Below are 24,901 nucleotides of genomic sequence, written 5' to 3'. Positions count from 1 at the left end.
TGCGGTGGATGTCCCTCCCAAGGGAGAGGAGCAACTGCGTCCTCTCCCTGTGCGGTGAGGTCGTGGTAGCACTGCGGTATTTCTGAAACGCGAGTGCAAAGTTTCTGCAAGTAAGGACGAGCTCGAATTCGGGTAATTCGAATTCGGGTAAACCCGCACTTCACCGTGCAGGCGTTCGAAACCGAAATCCTGCGGAACAGGTTGGACAGTCCTTATTCCGGGAGTGTCTTATGTGTGCAGATCCGTGTGCGTTCACGGGCTCATTCTTTCGCTGTGGTGAAATCAAACACCCCTCCCATTCTTTTGACCAAGAAAGTCCAAAACTTGATTTTCCCAAATTGTTTTTTTTTTTTCTTTTGATATTTCAAAAATTCCCTCAGCGGGGAAGAAAACATGCGAGGAGAAAAGAAGTTCACGGGAAGGAACCCGGCTTGGAACCATCGCGCCTTCCTTCCAACTTAATCCGTGCGGTGGATGTCCCTCCCAAGGGAGAGGAGCAACTGCGTCCTCTCCCTGTGCGGTGAGGTCGTGGTAGCACTGCGGTATTTCTGAAACGCGAGTGCAAAGTTTCTGCAAGTAAGGACGAGCTCGAATTCGGGTAATTTGGGGTCCGAAGCTTGTACTCGCACGAGCATCCTAGAGAGTTAACCGTACATTTGGAAAAGTTTTTTTTTACCCGTTCGCAGTTTAATGTTCTGTTGGCCCCTCTCTCTCCGGGATCCGCGTGTCCTGATCGCACTCACGAGTAAACCCGCACTTCACCGTGCAGGCGTTCGAAACCGAAATCCTGCGGAACAGGTTGGACAGTCCTTATTCCGGGAGTGTCTTATGTGTGCAGATCCGTGTGCGTTCACGGGGAAGGGTTGCCTTTCTTGAGGAACAAAAAAAACCACAGTTTCCGAGAGGAATCCCCCCCCCCGTATGAGACCGGGTAACTCACATTCGCTTGATAAAGGTTCCTCAGGTCATTGACGGGACTGGTCTCTCCAACCAAAAGACTGGACTAAACCTACCGAGCTAGGAAGCTCCAGGGCACGTCTAAAGATCTGTTTCCTGACCACCAAGAAGAGTTGACGCTTTTCGGATGTTTATACGTTCGGTTCAGTTTTAAGACGACCCCGAGGGCAAAAGTTTTTTTTTTTTTTTTTTCTATTGATCGTCAGAACAGAAGCCACTCCGTTGGAAGCACGTGTGGAAATTCTCTTAAAATAATCGCGGCATTAGTTTCTTAAGGATGACCTTTCTCCCGTATCTGCTTAATCTTTTAATACCGGTGCGAGATGAATTTGCTTCTTCCAGTAACAGGCGGTGACCTTTTGTAAGGCGTAGACGAAAAGCACAAGGGAGGGCTGTAAAACCTACGGCGTGTGCTGCCCTGAGACCCAGGAAAGAAGGGCATCTCTTTACTGGGTCCTGCACTTTAGCGTCCTCAAATATTCAGAACGAATCTTATGGGAAAATAAATTTCACTGAATAAAAATATAATAATTTATGAAATTCCGTATGTCTTTAATAAAGAATTTCATTTCCTCGTCATATCATCCAAACATCGCAGGCCCATCAACCCCACACCCAGACATGCGCAGTAATAGATAAATTCAGTCACCTCTGGTACTTGGATGAAAAAAACCAAACATTCACTTTTTTTTCTTCTTTTTCCCGCTATGAAGGAGAATTTATTCAACAGTTTGCTCAACAGCTTGACTAGAAGTTAAGCACTTTGTATGTTGGCTTCCATTTGAACTCTTGTCCCTGTTCCCGCAACTGTTAGGGGACGGCCTGTCTCCTCCCAACTTTCCAAGTATTCCTTAACGAACAACAACAATAATAATAAAAAAAAAAACATTTGCGGTTTTTAAATTCTCAAAGTGTGTGTGTGTGTGAGAGAGAGAGAGATTATTTAAAAATTCAGCCGTGAGGTCATCGTCTTCGACATCGAGGAAGTTTGCAACCAACATTCGTAGCCATTATTACTGCAAATCAAGGCCTCGGCAATCGGTCATCGGGTGAAGTCGCCGAGCCTCCCTCGCCTTTTTTGTTTCTGCTGAGTGGTAGGAATGACTCGTCAATCGGCGACACATCGTGCTGCCTTCGCTTCAAACCCGATTGTCCCTCGGATTTACGAACGATCATTTCCTACTACAAAACGCACGACAGCCCGAGTTCGTCCTTCGTTACCTCATTTGCTGTCGCCCTCCCTCCGCTCGTTTCCCGCCTCGGAGGTAAATAACGAGAAAAAGAAAGAAAAAAAGGCGAGCGCCGACCAGATGGCTTGTTGGTGCGGCCACTCATGAAGAACGACTGCGTCACAGGAAGTCAGCGCACTGTTGGGACAATTTGACGCTCGTCTGTGTTCAGGGTCACTGTGCTGTTAAGCGGCACGAAGCTGTAGCCTTTGGCCTTTTGTCGTACGCACACAGAGAGAGTGGGTGAGCGAAGGCGGCCACTTTACACGCCCGTGCGCTGGTTTTAGTCGTCGTCTGTCCAGTACCTGGAGTTCTCGTGCTACAACCCCGAAGTCGACTCCGAGCGAAGTGATTTCTCATCAAGACGGATGTCTGCTGCGGAGTGAGGTAAGTTCTCGTACGAACCTTCAGGCCACATATCTCAGCCTATCCGCAAGGCAGCGCGATACAAAGCCGAGTCACCCGATGACGTCTCGTCGGTCGGATGACTCCACCGCTGACAACGAAACACTCGCTAATTAGATCGAAATGTCCGTGGAGCAGCCTCGCATCAAAGGCGATCCTTGCTGGTGGTGCGACGCCTCCGCCACATTTTCCCTTAAACAAACGCGGTCATTTTAATATAACTCCCCCCCCCCCAATCCTTCCTCGCTTAATCAAGCAGGCCGATCAGACAGTCACTGCAGTGACTCTCTGGTCATGCGCACGACGTCAACGACCATTTCTCTGCTTCGCCGAAGGATGTGAAACTGCTGTCGCCCCATCGAATTTTCTCTGAATAAAAAGCCGATCGCATTTTTGCCTTTAACTTTCCCTTCAAGATCACGTGTTTTAAGAGATATGTGGATTATCAGATTCCCTTTAAATGTCTAAATACCTTCTTCATTCTTTTACGTAGAGTAGTAAGAGTAATAGTTTTTCTTGTAAGGCCACAGTTTTTCTTAAAAATAAGCTGTCCGAGCATTCCCTTTATTTTTTAATGTTTAAATTATATATTTAAAAATACGCATATTCAGGTTTATAATAAAACTCAGATGGCTTGTTTTACATGAAAAGTTAACGACGATGCACAGAGATTTAACATGTGAAGATATTTTTAATGCATTACTATTCGAGATGCCGATGTATTCCTTATAAAGATTATCACATTCCTATTGAAAATATTGATAAGATAATGTTGAGCTACAGAAGTACCACACTCTTCTGACCATCTTTCTGAAGAAAATCGAGTTGAGATAATATTAAAGTTAATTTGAAAGGAGCGTTGGGGATTTGGAGGGGTTCAGTTGCCCCTATTTTCATGGCTCATAAAAATAATATTACGAATGTTTAGTTCAATCGCTAAAAACACTCCGCAGTTTTTTTAGTTATCTCGAAATGTTATTCAGTGTTCACTTTTTGTAATATTTCTATTTATTTATTTATTTATTTATTTAGATTGCGATGATAAAACTGTTGCGAGGCTCACATGAGCAGGAACGGCACCGTTTTATGCAATATATAATGCAAGTGGTTGTAGTGTAATAATTTCTGTCTGTAAATTGCGTGTTCTCTGGCCGATATTTCTGTACGAGGATGAAAAACCGGAGTTTTCAGGGTTTTTTTTTTTTTTTTTTTGGGTGGGGGGGGGGAACTCCGCTACCTGAGGATGTCGGCGTGTTTCTTCACACTTAATGCGTATAGACACCCCGCCAACTTGAAATGATTACATTTTCTTTTAAAAGTTAAAACCTTCCATTTGGCAAACAACCAGTTTCGTATTCATTTGTACCGAATCCAGGAAGACCAGAAGTCGCCTCATTTTCAGTCCACAGCTGGGAATCTCCTTCAAGGTGTTTCCTCGAAGGAGATTTTTCTAAAAGACAGATGCAGCTGGGATGCCGGTTTGCCAATTTCCGAGAAATTCTTGGTTTGTAGAAAATTTTCAGCTTATCACAACCAAAACGTTGGGAGAACAAAACAATTTTTTTTTGTTTGTTTTTTGGTGATCGTCTCTTCTTTAAAAAAAAAGTGATTTAACGACCGTGACGCATATTTCAATATCTGATTTCGGAACAGGTCCTCAGGTATGCAACGGAACAAACTGAATAGGCGGAGGAAATCAAACATCATCGTGTAATTGGGATCTTTCCCCGTTTGCCTTTGGAGTCGACCATCGTAGGAATAAGTCAATGCACAGTGCACACTGGGCATCGGTTGCGCTGCATGTTTCTTAGCAAAACGATCGAAACTGAATCCGGAGATTATTGATTAGCTCTAAATGAGGCAATTTGGGGTCCTCCCGTCTTTTTTCCGTGCCCTGTAAGACAAGTTCAAAAAATTCATTCCCTCCGATGAGGGAACGAAAATTGGCATTGGAAAGGGGTTTCGGTTCCTTTTAATGCCGCCAAATTTGAATTGTTGAAAAGGGAATTTCAAGGGCAGAGAAAGTCGCGTGAGTGGGGAAATTTCTGAACTAGATCGGCGGGAACAGTCGAGAAACATTTCGTAAATGCGAAGAGAGGTTAAAATTTTGAATCTTTAATGCTCAGAATGGGACGATCGCTAATTTCCATTTCGAATGTGTTCGCCTGAGCGGGTTTGCGCGCGTTTTCTCATTTGTACGGTAGGAATTCGCGCGCCTCAAAGATAGAAATATTTTTAAATCGAAAGCATCTGCACAGCTGCTGCTCGTATACTTCGACCTTCATTCTGCGGCAAGCAGTTTCGCTTCTGCTCAGGAGAGCACTCTTAAAACCTTTTACGGTCGTAAAAATTCCGCGCATTACAATGTGAAATGTAAACTGGGAAAACCTGCGAAGCGATTTACGACCGTTCTGTTTACGAAGTGATTTTACAAACTTCTCAGGAACAAAACAATGCTCACGTCATCTGATTACCCCGAAGAAGAACATCGTAATTAATTCGCAGCTTCCCTTTACCCATCCAAATACGAATCACACGTCTAGGAGTCGCCATTCATTCCCTTCGATCACCTTTATTTGCACACCATCGCTTCCGCGAAATCCCCGTTTCCGCCAAAAAAACATGAAAAGAAAGACGTGGTCGAACATTACAAAAATTCAACCGAAGGAATCCGGACATACGCAACATTGTGTCAAGTTCAACCTCTAATAATCCTGACCCCTTTTCATCGGGGGTGCGCGAAGTTCTTTTAGCCGTAATTAACTTTTGAAAATCGGGATGCAACTGTTCTAAACCCTTCGTCACCGACACTGAAATGGCGATCACCAGTTTCAGAGCTGTCGAGACAATTGCATGGAACAGACTTCCTCCAACTCGTGATCCTACCGCCCGGCATTCACGCTGTTGCCGTATGTATTACTGCGAGTTCGTGGTAGATTTTTTTCTGAAAGTCGTTCAATTTAAAACAAAGCCTTCGGCAGGAGAGGGAACAAAAAAAACTACTTGCTTGGGTTCGACTAACTCGCAGTCAACTATCGACTAACTAAGGGACCCTCTGAAAAAAAGTTCCTGTAAACTAGGGTTTGTCGGTTTTTAAAAACCGTATTTTTTTGTTAAATTTATAAAATTCGAAAACCGGGTTTTAAATTAAAAAAAAAACCGGTTTTAGATGATAGAATTAACATGTAAAAATTAACTCATTATTTAGTTAAAAATGTTAAATTTTGATTTGAAGTCGTCTCGGGCACAAACGTATTGCAGTCAAAGTAATCTTCATGAGTCAGGCGAATGTTTGACATGCAAATGCAGTTACTGATGCGCGATATAAAAATAAAGAAATTGCTGAAACCGATATTACAAGTGAGGAATCGGAAGATGACGTAGAGTGTGAAGATGACGATGGCGAAGATTTTTTAAATTCTCTTGATCTAGATAACGACTGTGGATTCCGTATTGCATTTGTAATTGTCTGACAATTACAATCACTTTCCCAAATTAGAAAAATTTGCAAATTTTTTAGAAAATCTCCCGTAAGAGATGCCATCCTTCAGAATTATTTGAAACAAGAAAAAGGAAAGGACTTAAGCGTGGGTCTTGACTGTCAGACGAGATGGAACAGTTTAGAGGCCATGATCCAAAGATTTATAACATTAAAAGAATGTGTTGTTTTAGCTTTGAATGATTTGGTGCTTCTCCTATGTGGATGAAGCTCAATATCCTAAAATCATGGAGCTTCTTAACGTGTTGGGACCAGTACGTCAGGCAGCTCTGGCCTTAGGAGGGGTGGGGGGTGGGGGTGAGATGCCAATTTATTAAGTGAAGGCATATTTGAATTTCTGCTAAATGAACTAAAAAAATGTAAAGACTGAAATTAGTTCCAAATTATTGAAAGCTTTAGAAGTGCAATTCAAGAAAGAAGACAAGTTGGATTGGTAACCCTTTTGCTATATTTGCAAAATCCACAAAACATTTCGACAAAGAAATCGAGTGGATTTGCACTAGCTTCAAAATTCAATAATATTAAGTTATCGGGAAAAATGTTGTCCAGAATATATCCAAATTTTTGTATGGAAACAGATTCCGATGATGAATATCGGAGACGGAGAAGCTGTTAATCAGATCAGGGCAATGCTCTAAAAGAAGCCGTGGAAAAATCAATTCATAGGTTTCTTGAGGAACCCGAAGAAATAACATCAAATCCAAAGACACCGAAGACCGAACTTTCAGTGTTTGAGGCAACCAATAAAAGAACAAAGAATTTCGATTTTTTATTCGATGCCTTGGAAACGATAAAACCAAGTTCAGTAGCCAGTGAGAGAACATTTTCCATTTCAGGCAATTTTGTATCCAGAATAAGAACAAGATTAAGTAATTTGTTCGGTGAACATTTTATGTTTTCTGAAATCCTATTTCCTGAAGCAAAATACTAAAGGAAATAATAATTTATATTTTGTACGGATTTTAGTTATTTTATTTCTTTTATTTGGTTTTGTATGGAGTATATTTTAGTTTGTTATATTTTTCAGTTCAATAAATATTAAATAAACCGGAAAAATTTTTAAGTAAGTATAAATTTTTTTTACTGTTTTAATTTAATTTTTTTTTTTTTTTTTTGTAAAAATTCGAAAACCGTTTTTTTCAAAAGTCGGTTTTTGTGTAAACCCAACTGTAAACAGCGATTGGAATGAAGAGTTTCTTCTGGGGGCGGCATAACATGGCGACACCAGAAACGCTGCTACAGTATCGAAAACGGCATTCGCCGCAGATTTTTCGGAATAACGAAACCATAATGAGAATTAAACAAACGATCGGAATTCATCGTCGTGCCACAAATTCTCATCGACTTCACAATCTCGCCCGTTTGGCAGTTGAGATTCAAAATCGCTGTTTTTAACCAATCAAGACTTAACGCGAATGTTAGAACGCTCTTCTTTCTATCTGAGGATAAATTTTAAAAACGGTCTGCACACGGACAGCATTTCCCACTAGCTCTGCCTTTCTCGTAACTTAACCGAATAGAAAATGTCCTTCTTTTATTTATTTTACGATTCAAAAGGGACGTTAAACGTCGTCCCATTCTCGATTAGAAATTTCAATGTGTTTTAGGGTTGAGTGAAACGAATTAAAATTCAAAACTTCGAAACACAAAGTTCTCTCCCCCGTGATATTTCTCTGCTTGACCTTTTTCTACTGAAACGAAGTATCGAACGGAGTATCCAACGACCCCAAAAAAAAGTAGGTGCAGTTTTCTTTTCAAAGTTTTTATTTATTATTATTAAAATAAAAATCTTATTGTTTGGGGAAGGGGCGTGGCAGCTGTTTCCGACTGGGGGGAGGGTTCTCATTAGAGGCCGCAACAACCAAAAGCCGACTCTCGATCGTGTATGGATCGAAATGAAGAAGAAAAAGACCACAGAAAAAATGTGGGATGGTCACGTGAACGGAGTGAAATGGGAGAGGAAAGGTTAGCAAAAACAAGGATTTGCTGCTTCAGTTTTTTTTTTTTTTTCCTGCCAGAGAAAAAGTGTACCGTAGAAGATGGGTGGGGGTGGGGGGGGACCTTACCCCAACCAAGCGCGTCCCTCTGGTGGCGGATGAGGGAAGCCCAAGTGGGCAGCTCCGAATAACGAATAAGGAGCCGTGGACCAAAGGCCCACTTCAGAACCGTGGTCAGGAGAAGTGCTGCAGACCGACCACTGTAAAGATGCCAGCAAGCAGAAAAAAGAAAGGCCCAGTCCTGCTCCGCTCTTTGAAATCTCACCAAGGTGGTGGTGAGAAATCTGCAAGAGCAAGGAGTGCTAAGAATCTCGCAGAGGAAGGTAGACCACCATCTGGAAATTCGAACCTATTTGTTGGTTTTTTTCAACCCTCGGACTCTGTCTTCCGACTCCCATATTGATTTCCGGCTTCAAGAACTGCAAAATGTAAAGTTTGATGTCCTTGCTATTTGTGGAACCCGAAGAAGCTCTGAATTAACAGCAAAATGGAACAATGGCGACCAGATTTTCCTGGGGCCTCAGATCCTCCAACCTACAAGGGTTGGAGGAGCGAACTTCATCCTAAATGAAAAGCTAACTAAAAATATTATTTCTTGCACAATCCATTCTGAACGACTAGGAACACTAAAATTAAAAATAGGAGAATCAGTAACAATAAAAATAATAGTAGCCTATGCAACCACCTCAACAGCTGACAAAGAAGAAATGGAAACCTTCTATGCACGCGAAACATTACAGAAAAAAACAACATACACAATAGTGTGTAGGGATTTCAATGCATTGAAATCCCTACACACAATAGTATTTTCATCTATGTACAGGATCAATAGATCCTGTACAAAGATTGGTATAGGATCTGTTGAAGAAAAATACATTGGACCGTGGGGGAAAGAAATGACGAGGAGAAATCCTGGCAGAATTTGTAGAAGCAGAAAGGCTGTACATTATGAATATTTTTTTTTAAAAAAGAGAACTGGAAAAAGATGGACTTGGCAATCTTCAAATGGAGAGACAAGAAATGAGATTGATTTCATTCTAACGGATTGCTAAAGAATAATAAAAGATGTCGAAGTCATCGAGAAAACCTACTGCGACATTCATTCAGACCACCCTCCAATAAGAGCCACCCTCAAAATACAAAGAAAAAACACAGTCCAATCATTAAAAAACGCTCAAAACAGATAAACCCGGAAGAAAAATGTGGAAGAACCCGACTGGAACTTAAGAAACGACATCGACGAAGATTCAACAAGCTTCAATAATCATTTATTGAACTGCAAAGAAAGAGCCTCCTGTGAACTTCCTCCTAAACCAGGGAACGCCAACCAGCAAGAACGATAGAACTATTGAAGAAAAGAAGAATACTGAAAGATAGAGGAAAAGACCGTCTAGAATATAAAATTATTTGTAAACAACTGAGGCAGACCATCAAAGACGACTATAACATACATAGAACGACAAAAGTGGCAGAAGCAGCCAGGCTCCGCAGTTGCCTAAAAAAGTAGAAAAAGAAATAAGTCTAACGCAACCACTACCATCAGCCTTCATAGACAATCAAGGAAACAGACACACAAATAGAGGTGAAATGGAAAAAATAGTAAAATCGTTTTATGAGAACCTTTACTCATCTAAACAAGTAATCACAGCTCCAGTACCAGGCGAAAATTGGGATATATCATCTGTCCTACCTGAAGAAGTAAAAATGGCTCTCCATCATGTGAAAACTGATCGAGCACCAGGAAGTGACGCTATAAAATCGGATGAATTAAAAATGGGTGGACAAATACTCTTTAAAGCTGTAGCAGAAAGGTTTACCCGATATATGCAATTAAGGAAAGTACCTGCAGAATGGAAACATCAAAGACCATAATTCTGCATAAAAAAGGTAATAAAGAAGACATCAGTGACTACAGACCTATCTGTCTATTACCACACGCATATAAAATATTCGCCAGAGTCATTCTAAACGGAATAAACACCTCCATCAATGAAAATAGCTGCAAAGAACAGGCTGGTTTCAAAAAAGGCTTTTCAACAATAGATCACATTCAAACTATTACTCAGCTAACAGAAAGATGCAGAGAATCCCACTTTGTCTTCTTTTTATAGATTTTAAAAAGCATTTGACACTGCTGAGCATAACGCAGTATTCCAAGCTTTAATAGAACAAGGCGTAGAAAAAGCCTACATCCAACTCATAAAAGATATCGACAAAGAAGGCACAACAAATATCACCCTTTTCAATCACCCGATTAAAATTAACTTACGTGGAGGAGTACGTCAGGGCGTTGTCTTATCACCTAATCTCTTCACATCTACTCTGTCATTCGAAAAACTGAAATGAAAGATGGAATAAACATTGATGGTGAAATGTTAAATATGCAATTATTCGCCGATGATGTGGTATTAATATCTCACTCACCCAATCTCTTAGAATCAACGCTGAATAACATAAGCCAAAAAAAAATGGATTGGAAATACATCCGGACAAAACAAGATGGATGAAAAACAAATACTGTAAAGATCATACAATCACTCTAGAATCTCACATCACTGAAAAAGTTGAAGAATACATCTACCTCGGCTAGTCCATAAAAATGAATAATGATATATCAAATGAAGTAGCAAAGAGAAAAAGAGCTGCTTGGAGAGTCTTCAACAAAATAAAATCAACAATCACCAACCAAAGATATAGAAATCAGAGCCCATCTTTTCAGTGGTCACATCTTACCAGCATTAACTTATGGCAGTGAACCATCGAACACAACTTTAAAAGATGAACAAAGCTTAATAACAACTCGACGTGCAATGGAAAGAAGAATGTGCAATAGAAACAAAATAGACCACGTAAGACAAACAGAAATCAGGAAGAAGTCTGGACTCAAAGATGTAATAAAAGCGATCTACAACAGCAAAAGAAGATGGGCAGGACTTCTCGCCAGAATGAGAGACAACAGATGGACAGTCAAAGTTACAAACTGGCATCCGAGAGATGCTAAAAGGAAACCTGGAAGACCGGTCTTAAGGTGGGAAGACCCAATGATCAAGAAAGTTGGAAGAAAATGGAGAAGAAAGGCCCAAGACAAGAACAGCTGGACTCTTTACAACCTGCAGTCATGGAGAAATCCTGACTGAAATCACAGGCCCATTAAGGTAAGCGAATTCTTGACACGAATTTCGAAGAAAACTCTTGATGGGGAGTTGATAAAAAAAAAAAAAATAATAATAAAAGCGCTTGAAGATGACAACCCGGGGACTGGTTCTCCACCATCGTTCCTTCCCCGTGTCATAGGTCCCTCCCCTCCCATAAAATATAAATAAATAAAAGTGGACACTTATAAGCACAGAAAGAAGGGTGCTGAATAAATGTTTGTGCTGTTTCAGGGACGCGCAGTGCACTTCAGTGCGTCCGATGCTCCGAACAAAAGACCTTTCACAGTGAACTTTATTTCTCGTCACTTTGACGTCAAACGGCGTCATCATCACCCCAGAAACAAACAAATAACGAAGCGCACACACCGACAGACCTTGAATGTGCGAGTGGCTTTGCGAGCCCAGCGCGGGATGGCCGTAGAGGAGTTCGTTTGCCTTTCATTCCGAACTGAATTCCGTCACTTCGTGATCTCGAATTCTGCGAAACGACTTCGGCACTTGTACGAAATTATTTAAAAATGTAAATGCGAAGATGGCTTTGATTCCGTTGGGACTGTATTCGGTCTCATGCGCGGAATTTGCATCTTTTTTTTTGGGGGGGGGGGATGCAAATAAGTGTTGTTTCTTGTTCATAAACTGAACGCAACAACATTGATCGCTTCCCGACCAGAAGAGGACGAGGATTTCGCAGCCGTCAATGCGCGACAGTCTGATTCCAGTTCATCGGAACACACACAGTGAGATGACCGAATTTTCCAGAATCAATCGATCGCCAGTCTCCGGAATTGGCGTTCTAATATCACGAGACGCACCTTCCGTTCACCAGCACGAAGCTGCGCATCAAGGATGCGAAATTTAAAACAAAAGCAAAAATCTAAATAAGAATTTCTTGAAGTCAGTCGTCTTAAACGGGAATATTTCAAGCAGATTATCTGCTTGATAGAGAGAAATTTTCTTATAATGAGAAAAATATTCTTCGGGTTTGCTGGCATTTCTTAAGATGTATGTGATTGGAAATTTTTCAAATGTAAACAGAATTTTTAAGAGGAAATTTGTCACTTTACAACGTAACGCCTTGATTTTTTTCTTTCCTAAAATAAAAAATATGATCATCGAGACAGAGGTTATAAGATCACGAGAGGAGGTTGCCATGGCACGAAAGGTTCATGTCGACAGCATGAATATCTTCCCTGTGCACGGATTTTTCTTTAGGCAAAGTGCACATTTCGGGCATAAAATCAAATTCGTGCATTTCTGTTTCTTGAAAACACCAAAACACTTTATCCCCCCCCCCCACAGTAAACCCGTTCGCAATGGTTGCACTCCATACTTCGCTACTTCGTTTTCGTGGGTGCTTATCATCAGAGGTCTTCTTAGCAGCGAAAGTCCTCAAGTTTTGATGTCACAAAAACCGAAGTCCCGCTTTTGTGACATCACCGATTCGAGAAAGTGCAGTTAATTGTGGACGACACGCGGCTGCTTTGGAACAGCATTCACGTTACATGGGAACAGACCTAATATTACGGTGATAACACACTACACCGTCTTATGTGGCGCGTTAAGCGTGTTTGCTGTAGGGGAGAAAATGTCTCCATTGAAAAATTTCTGAAGTCGAATTTCGAAAAAACAGAAAAACATCTTTTTAATCAAAATCAAAACTTAATTCGAGTGGGTTGAAGATGAAATTCGAGTCCGATTGGGCATGCGAATAAACGTTACGCAATCGCGTGTTACGGTCTGGGGGATCTTTTAGGTTCAAATATTTGAGATTAGTGCAATTCTATTTTGTTGAACAAAAGAAAGAATTCCCCTTTCCCTTGGCATCACCCCTCAGACAGGATCAGGGGTGCCTTCTTCTCTCCACCAACTTTTCCACTCCTGAATCGCTTCTCGCTCGCATTCCAGGGTGGTTTTGATCTGTAAAAAGTCCAAATCGCTTCGTCCATCACTAGAATTGCCGCTTTCGTGTTTTGAGGTGACGGTCCTAGAAGGCACCCCCCCCCCAAAAAAAAGTCCTTGGTTATCCTCTTCATAAGCGAGTAACTGAGTTATTCCTCTTCAACGCCGACGAGTATCTTTTGCTCGGTTGGTCGTTTCTTTTCTCCCCTCTGCTAATTCGCATTCCGGATGTGTCGCATCTAATAAATTTCAATTAATTAGTGGAAAGTTTTAAAATAGCGCTCGTGCACTGAGACCACATGTCAGGAATTTGCTAATGCTGACTTCCGTGGCCTGTTCAAAACCTGCAAATCGTGAGGTAAACCGGTTTCAGTCCAGTATCAAACCCGCCAAACAAGCGTTTCCTTCTTTACTTTCTCGCCCCCTCCAAAAAAAGGAGAAGTCGTTCTTGACTGTTTTTCTTCTTTCAACATATCTTCGGGGGTGGACTCGGCCTCAAGCTGTTATTTCTATTTGTTGCCTTTTCCCAACTAAGTAAACGATTTTTATGAACTCTAAAATTCAAAGGGGGTTTTCTGATCCCCCCGACTGTTAATAGCGAATTCTCCTTATGGTTGAAACAGCAGGCGCACTGATCTGTATGCATGACCTCGGGGGCAATTGTCGTCGGTGCAAGATAATTTTACCGCCCACCACGTAAGAGCGAAATTAAAACTGTCTGCCGCTGAGTGTTTGTTGTGCATCCCGGTTGGTGAGGTAGCGGTGTCCCCCCCCCCCACTCCCTTTTTCCTTTGCTAGACAAATATTTTCGTAGACACGACGAGGTCTCTCCTTTTAGAATCTTCTACGCGAAAGTCGAATTCTTCAACAAAACTGCGGCTTTGATGACGACAAACTGTTTCCTCTCCGTATTCGAACTATTTTAAGGTGGCCTCATCTCGACTCGATTATTTCCTGTCACTGATGGGACACTGCGCGTGTTAATAAACGGCATGCGTATTTTCGGATCATTTTGCGGAGAAAAATATTCCAGTTTCCAAAGGAAATTCCCTTTCGTCACTTCCTTCTTAATGCGCGAGGGAGAAAAAAGAATTTCTGGCTCAGGTTTAAAAAAAAAAAAAAAAAAACGATGACGACACTTGAGCCGCAATATTATTTCATCTTGAAATCCGAATAATTGCGACGTGAGGTACGGCAATGGCACTTTGAGTTTTGTATATGTCATTGAGGTGCAACTAGCCGAGAGATGCGGGCTATCGGTCGGTCCCCTGTCTGTACGATGCTTCTGCCTCATCACGAGCGCTTAAAAATTCTTCTCATTTCACTTTGACTTCGGCGTCGTGTCTTGGGCTGACAGAGTTCATTTTATTGCGTCGGATTCATGATTCGCGGGGGGAAAAATGAAACCGACGAAGATCATACTTGCGAAACGGCATTTTGTTCAGCAAACAACGAAGTATCTTCGCTGGCTAAAAAGAAGAAACCCTCAATGCTCTCGACTTGTCTCGGAAGAGTTTTCGAGACAAGCCGACATTCCGGCCTGCAAAAACGTTTGAACAGCACGTGACTATGCGGACTGCATTACGAACAAACGAGCAAGCTGGAAGACGGCTTGTCTGCGGCCTCCTTCGGGGTAGGGGGGGTGGAGAAAGAAAACCTGCACACTCGACAACGAACGAGGGGTTTTCTGGCAGCGATTATTTATTATTATTTTTTTATTTATTTAATTCTTAAACAGAAGCCTCGTTAATACACCGAAGGTCATCCAAAACTGGCTTTCGCTAACATGCACGCCTTACGCCATTGCAAGTAGCGATGTTTGCTGCGACAACAAATTTCTCAGAACTCCTGCGGAAATTGTTCGCAATCTCGGCAACGATTTCCTGAAAATATTTTCGAACACCCTCGAATTAAACTTGAACTTAAAATTATTTACAGTGAACGGAGGCTGAAAGAAGTGCGTCGTCGATTTAACCTGGGCGGAAAGCTGAACTAATTCAGCGACGGCTCCTTAAATCGTCGCCCAAAGAAAGAACCCCGAGCACAAGAAACGACGTGAGGAATGCTTTTAAACCCTCAGCGCGATTGATTTCATCTAATGCACTCCAGAAAGGGCCCTTTTGCGGAGTCCCGTTTGACGAGAAGCGATTTCGTTTGTTCTCAAAGTGTGCGGGAGCAAAGGGGGGGGGGGTTCTCTTCCTCCTTAAAGCGAACAAAGGTGTTTGTGAATTTCTCCCTCACCAGAAAACAGGCTTCGTTCTCTTAATTCTCACCACCCCCATTATTCCTTTATTGTCGATTTTCTGTTAAAAAGTAAAACCGTCGCGTAGAATGCAAGAACACGTTTACGACACCTTTTTCTTTTTCTTTTTAATTTTTGTAACGCGGGTCGCCACTGTGAAAAAGAGAAGCATCTTCAGCACTGCGCATGCTTGAAGAAGAGGCCTCATGGAGTCAGTGATCACGGAGTTTTGCATCTCTGTTGATGGCAGTTTCGAATCGCATCGAATTATTACCGAGGATAAATGAATTACGGGAATGGCTTAAGCGGTGTCTACGGCGAATATTAAATCTTTAATGTTTTGAATGCACGTAATAAAAGTGTACGCTTACGCGCAAGCCTTCCCACTTCGCTTCGTTTTTCTGCCGTTTGCACAAGTAAGAACCCCGAAGGTCCAATTGCCACACGTGACAAATGACTCGCTGTCGCTCTTCCCGCACTCATCTCAGATGGACGTGAACTGCGCGAGCGTTTTTTTTTTTTGCCTTCGTTCACAGACAGAAAATTAGTGGGGTGTTAGTGACACTTCCTTCTTGTCCTCTTCCGTGTTCTCTCCTGTCTATCGTTTTTACCGATTGCCTCCTCCGTTATTTTTTTAATTCTTCCACTTCTGTCCACAACACGACGATTAAAACTTCAAGATGCACCCGCGTAATCATAATTGGGCGAGAGGTCGTCGTGCATTGATCAGCAACTGGAATCTCGATCCCGATGGAGACGCAAACTACATTTCGGCGAAATCCGCCGCACAGGATGTGTCCTCTTAAACGTCGTTATGTTTTATGGCAGCGAAGACCTTAAAAGGCAGGATGCGAGCAGAAACGAAACAAGGGCAAGAAGGGGGGGGGCAGGAATATCTCCTGGCCACTTGAAAGAGATGAACGCACCACACACCGAAACACATGCGGCTTCAGGGTTTCCGTCAGTAAGATGGCGTTCGTATTTGCGATTTTAATCGGTTTCTACATAAATGACCACAATTTTGGTCGCATCTTCACATTCGTTGCCAAAATGCTCCGGCGGAGCTTATCAAGGTCATTTGGCTCCTCATTGTGTCTCATTGCTTATTCCTAAATGCGGAGGAGTTTTCTTGCAGAGTATGTATTAGACATTGAATTCTTGAAATCCCTCTATTAGTGCGTTCTTTAAAACAGGCGCATTAATCGAAAACGCACCAATCGAATATAATAACCTATGGGGAAAAGTATTATTCGTTCGTCAAATTTCTTTTTGACCCTTAATTTTTTTATAAACGAATTAAGGTATATCTTAGGGCCTAGTTAAAAGAAAGGCGTGAAGCTGGAAGACAATAAAACATATTCAGAATATAAATTTCATTATTCTGCTTCTTAACAAAGAATTGAGCTGACGTAGTTTGGCGGGCATTTTGTTTCTTATTTTTAAACAAGCGACGGTATGGCCCTATTGCCTCTTCCACTCTTCTGCAAATTTTGCTGCTTCTCTCTTCATCAGGGTCAGCCTCTAGGCATTGCTGCTTAAAAACTTCGCTTGTACGAAAAATATTTTCAAATTGTTTCTGTGAAATCTCTTTGGGCTGACTATCAGTGGTTTAATTTTCTTCATATTCTTCGGGATCTTCCCGCTGTGCATCTAAATTCAGCTGGTCGGAATCACTCAATTCTTCAGAATGAGATTTAATTAACTGTTGGACGTCATCATTGTCAATCTCATCAAAACCCAGTTCATGCCCGACGTTGGCAATTTCCTCAACAACATCATCCATTTCATTTGAAAAGCTTCCAAAATCTTTTGCACAATGGGGAAGGATGTGCTTCCAGATTGCTAGCAGTAACTTCATTCCGATATTGATGAATATTTTCAGTAGCAGATTTAACATTCAATTTCTTCCAGAATTCTACTAATGTCATATAATTCTCACCACATGTTGCTTCTATTGCCTGTTTAAATGTTCTTCTCGGGTAGTATGCCTTAAAGGTTGCGATAATCCCCTGGTCTATAAGTTGTATGAGAGAAGTTGTATTTAAATTTTTTTAAAATAGTTAGCCATAAAAAATGTATTGATAGAAAATTTTTAAAATCTGTAACATTTTTTTAAGATGAATATAGGCGCACTAATCGAGGGATTGCTGTGCACAATAAATGTAATTCGTAACGTGTTGTTAATGTTTTGTTTTATTTTTTCCTGAATGTCTGCAAACTTAAAATTAAGAAGTTTGTGAAGACCTCCTCTTAGAGGGTGCACAAATAAACTAGGAGATTTCTGCAATATTTAATTTAATGAATATGGATGTGCAGAACCTTCGTCGTACTTCTGTTAGTGAGGATAATAAATAGATACAATAAATAAAGTATTTACTCGTAAGCTAAGCATAAAAATATTTAAAGAATAAGAAACAATTTCGATTTCATGCGAGGGAATATTCAAGGAAATCTTCATCTGCGATAGAAATTGCATCCACTGATGAAGACAATTTTTTTTTTTTTTTTTTAATCTACAAAAATAAATTATTTACGATGAAATAACTGGAACGAAGATATCGCCCGAGATTGATTGCTTATTTCGGTAATCCGACTTACTTTCACGGGATTAGTGCAGATTAAAGCAGCGGTTCTGAGTGCGCTTTTGTCGAATCGGATCTTCACCCGCTGAGCATCGATTTTCGGGAATGGGGCCAACACGAAGCCGTAAATAGTCGGCTCTGCAGATGTGGAGCAGCAGCAACACACTCACCGCGCTGTGCGAGGTAGCTTGACGATATTCCTTCGGCTTTGCACGTTTTCCGACCGTGACCTACGCCGTGTATTCTCCGCAGAATCTCGTTTCCCAAACGGCAGACTTCCCGAGTATCCCTCTGGGATTGCCAGGGGACCGATCGAAGTGTCAAAGGAACGCTGTTAAAAAGAGCGGCCGCACGGAGCTCTTCTATTTTCTGCACGCGCTCCATTTGGGAGTTGCAACACTGCACGAGGAATGTGTGTGCGCACTCAGTTGCATCACGTCGAGTGCAAAATGTGCAACGCTGCACGTCGCTACTGACCTCACTCGCCATCTGGCCCACTTGGAAAAACATGAAACAGGGTTTCATTGTACTGAAGTGGAGTTGCGCGTGGTCTGGCTAATTAAGAGGGGGGGGGGGGGATGCATGCTAATGGCGACATTTTCAAACTGCAGCGAAGAAAATGAAGAAAGATTTTGCATTTCCGCGTTCTGTAGTCGTATAAAACCTTCCGAGAATTTGGGTTTCTTTCAACCGTAACGAGACCGCGCTCGCCGCCATTCTGTGAGAAGTGACGCAGTTCAGAAGTTATTAAATCGAGTACACGAAACGCGTGATCCACTTCATTTGTGTGTGCGCGCGCGCAAGTGTATGTGTAGTGCTTTTTTTGTGACTGCACGGACATGCAACGAGATCATCGTTAGGGTAAACGCTGTCCCCATGCAAAGTCAAGAAAACATTTACTTAAGTATAAAGAGCTAATAAGCTTCATTTCGGCAATGAAAACATTACTTAAATTAATATCGTCCGGTATTGTACTACGTACTAGGGTCACTTGCATTGGCTAACGCTAGTATCGCCGATACTTTATAGTTTACTATATTCGGCAAGAAACTCTCTGATTCCAATCTTGGAGTTTCTTATTCGGTTTTAAAACTATGCGGGATTTAATATCCCCTTAATTTAAGTCAAGAAAACATTTTAAAAAACGTCCTTTTATTAAGGGATATACTATCCCTTAACTTAAAAACGTCCTTTTATTAAGGGATATACTATCCCTTAACTTAAAAACGTCCTTTTATTAAGGGATATACTATCCCTTAACTTAAAAACGTCCTTTTATTAAGGGATATACTATCCCTTAACTTAAAAACGTCCTTTTATGTTTGAATTTTTTTTTTTTTTTTTTTCGGTTTTCGTTCCACACCAAAATTCTCGCTCCTAACGATGATCTTGGTCAGGTCACGTGCTTACCGTTGGGCACCCTCACTAAAAAGCACTGTATGCACACACACACACACACACACACACACACACACACACACACACGAGTGGCGCATGGATCGCGTAGCCGAATTAGTCGCTTATTGGTTTATTACGAAGGCCCCGCACGTGACAGCGGGTGTGGTCCATTTGAAATTCGCAATATTCAATCGTTTCTTAACGAGAACGAAAAGAAGTCGAGTTATTTAATGACGCGTACATTTTCACTACGTGTGTGGTTATTTTTATTGTACATTCGCTGTATAATTTTCATAGGAATTTATTGTATGCATTTTACTAATGTTTTTTTTTTTTTCGCGTACCATAAATTTATGCTTCATCAAGTGTTACACACTTGATATTCGTGGAATAAGAACAACGAACTGTTATTGCGATTATTATTACGCATCCAAGGACTCTTCGTGGGAGGGCGCACCACTACATTCACGGTCTCCCTCGGTTGATCCTTCACCACACAGCGACACTACTACCATCTATCGTCGACTACCACCAACACAAATAATATTTATTGTTTGCCGATTTGCCTCTGTGAAGGAAGAAGCAAAAATGTCACAAAATTTTCTTTCCGCGTCGTTTTTATTTTCAGTCTTTCCTGCTAGCAAGGAATGAGTACCTACTGTTTTACAAAGAGGGGAAAAATCGTTGTGTGCGTGTGTGGCTAAAATGAATATTAGCTAAATATCGTTCGTGTTATCGAGGGAATGATCGTTCTCGTCATATTCCTTAATATTTTAACTTAAGGAATGTTAAAAACGGTTTCAAAATTGCGGTTTTCGTTCTATCACACATCGATAATCGCGAAACTGCCCACCCAGAGATCTTCTTCTGATAAAACTTAAGAAGAAATATTTTTTCCCTCCTCTGCACCCAAGAACGTGGAAGTAACGTTCCTCTTTGTAGACGGCAACAAATCGCCAGTTGACGCACAGGAAGCCCGCTCAGTTGCGACTCGGCGCTTTCATACAGTAAAAGGGATTTTCGAGGTAATGATGCGGTCGTACTTGTCGCTTAACGATTATTCCTTCTGTCTGCGATGAATATCTCTTTCGGAGTCGGCGGCTAATTGCTTCGCGACTCCCACGCACGACGAGGGTTTTCTTCGCTGCTTAAGCGCTTCTCTCTGCGAGCCAGCGGAGACTGGTGCAAGAACTCAGACAGGATTTCTGGTTGGGCACTCACGTGGTTATGCGGACTCCACCCATACGCGAGCGAACGGAATCGCACACCTTGAAATGTCTTTTTCGCGATGATATCACGCGCGACACTTTCATCTGACCTCGCTGTCGGTGAAAGGCGAGCTGCTGAATGTTGCGAACAGCAACGTCGTCGGCATTTTGTTCTCAATGTGATTAAGCAGACTACTTACGGACACCGACTGGCTCCGTAAGTAGCCAGTCGGTGTCCCAGAGTGCTGCCGAGAACTCGCTTTGTGTCGCAAATGACCAAGCCCATCGGCCTTTGTCCAGAGCAATGGCGGCCATTTCCATCTTTCCTTGCTCAAAATAAAACTTTTTTTTTTTGCTTTCTTTCCGGGATTTTTGCCCGAGCTTTTCACGATGTGTCTCGTGAAGTAAACAGCAGTTGAATTATGCGCTTCAGTGGGATTAAATTAAAGAAAAAAGTGTTCATTAAGCAGCTGCAAAGCATAACCACGAGATTCATTCGTGCCCGCCGGACAGAGAGAGAGAGGTTTCTATTCTTTAACCTCTGAATAAGCGGTGCGTCCTTTGTTATGACTTCCGTGCATGCGAGTGCTCGTGGAAATTCAGAGTTGCACACGCAAGCGGGGCTTCCCCCTCCCGCTATTTACGACAAACCAAACTTAGCCTTCAAGTGACGCTTAAGCGCGCGTGATGGTGGAAGGGAACAATGTGTGCATGCTCCTAGAAATCGTATTACTTTTCTCCCCTAAGCGAATACGTGCAAATGCGCGTCCCTCACTGCGTGACTCGAAACCCCTTTCAAAGTAAAAACGGTTTTGCGTTAATTTTTTAAAAAGTGATTTCCGCTTTCTCTTCGCGTGCCTCGAGGCGCCGCGCAAGAAACGAAAACTTCGACTATTTTCGACAAACTTACTTTCCAAAATGCTCCTCTCCGGGCGAGTTGATTCTGTGGCGCGGAAGGGATGTCGGAATTATTCGTTTCCTTCTCCCCTCGCGACCTACTTTTCTTTTATTTATCATGCACAGACTTTCGAAACGCGTAAAAATATCTCTCCTGAGGGCACTTCACCCTCCAATAGAAAAAGGGGAGGGGGGAGGTGTCATTTCCTTTACTTTTGTTTCCTTCGCTTACGTCTTCGCTTCTCAAAATCGAGTCCGCCATTATTAAGCGAAGCCGTTCCGTCGCGGCCTAACGTGGGTGAAGCACAGTCTAAAATGGACACCATACACGAGCGTGCCGTATTATGCGAGGGCGCAGTGACGTAGTTCACTGCATCAATTATTGCCGAAGAGAACTTTCGGCCATTTTAAGGAATTCCGAACAAGCGAAACTGAGGAGGTTCTTAAAATGAGGTCGACTGGTCGTCGTTAAAGCCGTTCGAACAAGGTCGTAAAAGGGTGTTTCTATCTTTGTTTCGATTTTATAAATTCCCGAAGATGCGCCGCAATTCGCGGGAATCTGTGACACAAATAAACTGACGTCCGATTTTTTAAGTTTATTTGGGTCCGAATCCGATGTAGTACACAAAGAACCTTTATGAAGCGCTCATCAACAGAAGTGGGGTCATCTGATCTCATACGGGGACGGAAGAGACCAGATGACCATCTCGCAACTCGGCCATGAGAAACCCGCACTTGCACAGACACAAGTGCCCCCCCCCCCTCCCCCGATATCTTCTTAGGCTTTGGCCTTCCTTAATCCCTAAACAACGGCACAGGAAATAGCTCCAAAATACTACTCTAGATTAAGATTTACAAATCTATTGGAAATCCCGAATCTCTAGGACTTTAAAATCATCAGTGAACCTCGGCCCTTACATTCTTGTAATTTTCCACGTTGCAGATTGTTCAATTCGCATTGAAGGAAAATAATAAAGCGTATTGGAACGATTTGCTTGTTTGTTGAAGTCCTCTCCCCGCTTTTATTTATTTATTTAAACTTCTCCGAGGAAATTTCTGTTCTGCCGATGAGTCCTGCGTTTTGACAAATGAAACATCCACTAATAGCCTTTGTTTTCGTAGGGTTTCTTTTAATTGCCAGCAACTGTGGTTTTCAGTCACTCAACTGAACAAAATTGATCGTAAAACTCACCATTCCAAACAGTAATATATATCATCATCAGCCATTGTCGATCCACTGCTGGATGAAGACCTTTCCAAGATTACTCCAAAACTGTCTGTCCATAGCTCTCCTTTTCCATGTCACTCCTGCAAATCTGATGATATCATCAATCCACCGTGATTTCGGTCGGCGTCGCGGTCGTTTTTCCTCTCGTGGAATCCAGTCCAGCACTTCTTTTGTCCATCGCTGATCTTGTCTTCGAGCAATATGCCCAGCCCACTTCAGATGTTTCACTCTTCCTATGATGTCAGAGACTTTCGTTTTATTTCTTATCCACGTATTCCTTTTGTGATACCAAGCATACTTCTTTCCATACTAAATTGCGTTGTTCTTCATTTTTGAATTTCCTTTGCATTCATGTTTCGCTGTCATTTGTCAATATAGGAAGAATACATTGGTTAAGAACTTTTCTCTTCAGGCATAATGGTAGTTGGCTTTGGAATATTGAACGTAATTTTCCAAATGCTTTCCACCCAAGCATCGTGCGTATTTTAATTTCGTACATGATATTGCATTCCATTGATATCTGTTGTCCTAAGTATATGTAATGATCTACTTGTTTAATATCCTCATTATTGATTTTTATTATTTCTGGTTGGACATAGGTATTGAACATAACTTGGGTCTTCGTTAAGTTTATCTTTAAGCCTGCTGTTCTGCTAGCAATTTGGAGTTCATGAATATGAGGCTGTAATTCATGCACAGTTGAAGTAAACATAACTATGTCATCTGCAAAGTGTAAATGGCTCAAATATCTTCCAATTATCTTCAGACCTTTCCCTTCCCAATGAAGAAGTTTGAATATTTCTTCTAGGCATGCTGTGAATAATTTTGGAGATATTGTGTCACCCTGTCTTATACCGCTCTGTATTTTCACAGTCCATGTTTCCATTGAAATGAATTGCAGCTGTGGCAATGGTGTATGCTGATTTGATGGTTATGATGTGGGGCTCCTCCACTTGTTGGTTTCGTAATGCTTTACGTTTCGTACAAGTTGTAAGTGAACCAAAGGCTTTCTCATAACCAATAAAACCAAGACATAGTGGCAATTGATATTCATTACACCGTTCAATAAATATGTTTACAACTTGAATATGGTCGTCCACTGTACTAAAGCCCCTTCGAAAGTCTGCCTGTTCTGTTGGTTGTGCTAGGTCTAGAGCAAGGTTGGCCAACCTTTTATAGTTCAAGCGTCAATTTGTTTCATTTTGTAGTTAGATGCGCCATACAAACGTATACCACTTTTCAGACCTTTTAAAATATGGTAATATGGATATATTTAACAGTTATGCATAAAATGATTTATTATATATATATGGTAATATAGACACTTTTAGCAGTTTTAAATAAACGGTTTCATTTAAAGACAAAGATAAACATTAATTATTTTACTGAGACTTTTTGAAATTGCTTTGCTTTTGCTAAGCTTTTAATGTTTGGAGTTAAATTAGTTAAGAAAGCATCAAACAGTTTTTCAAATTTGAATCAGTCAGTCGCGACCGTAGTTTGTTCTTAATCATTTTCATTGATGAAAATGCTCGTTCGCATCTGGATGTAGTTCCAAAACGACAGATATAACTCTGAGCAAATTTTCTCGGTTCTGGAAAATGTTCACAGGGCAACGATCGCCAGAAATTAATTATATCAGAAACATTTGGAAGTAAAAAAAGTTAATTAAATTTCATTTTCAATAAAGAATTGGTTTTGAGTAATAAATAAGTTCAATAAGTTCCATTTGTATGTTACTAGGCATCGTCAAGATTTTTTGTTCAGTAAGTGAAAAGGAATTTATAAATACAAGTATGCAGTCTTCTTCTTCAGCTAAAACGACTGTTAAAGGACTCTTGCAATAATCTGAGTTTCTCAGTATATTCTGTAAAGTTGCCATTATCTTCAACAGATTCACTATGTTCTTTTAAATGTGGAAATTGACTTAAATGCCCGTTTTCTAACTGGGAGATGAACAGTTTTAATTTCATTTTGAATGCGCTGATGTCATTTACTAAGCTAGGAAACAATTTGTTCTTGCCCTGCAGTTCGAAATTTAGATCACTGAGGTGGCTGGTAAAATCAACTAAAATTGCTAAATGAAATAGCCATTTCTCATCACACAACAGGGCTTTTTCCTCATGCAGCTCATCCTTCTCTTCCAGAAAATTACGAACCCTTTCTTTCAGCTTCCAAAATCTACTGAGAACTTGCCCTTTAGAA

The 24,901-nt window shown here is 41.3% G+C and overlaps 1 protein-coding gene across 1 annotated transcript in view; it reads left to right on the top strand.

The window, feature by feature from the left end:
- The first annotated feature begins 2,439 nt into the window (after positions 1 to 2,439).
- Positions 2,440 to 24,901, top strand: part of LOC150096484 (uncharacterized) — a 45,795-nt gene continuing 23,333 nt past the window's right edge. The window contains exon 1 of the mRNA XM_090408346.1: positions 2,440 to 2,573. The gene's annotated coding sequence lies outside the window, so the exon portion shown is untranslated. The remainder of the gene's footprint in view (positions 2,574 to 24,901) is intronic.

The sequence above is a fragment of the Typopeltis vanoorti genome, chromosome 18, assembly GCF_054136105.1.
Source record: "Typopeltis vanoorti isolate ZY-2024b chromosome 18, IOZ_Tvanoo_1.0, whole genome shotgun sequence".
Lineage (NCBI taxonomy): Eukaryota > Metazoa > Arthropoda > Arachnida > Uropygi > Thelyphonidae > Typopeltis > Typopeltis vanoorti.
The sequence above is the reverse complement of the archived record's forward strand: the minus strand, read 5'-3'. Positions and strand labels throughout refer to the sequence as shown.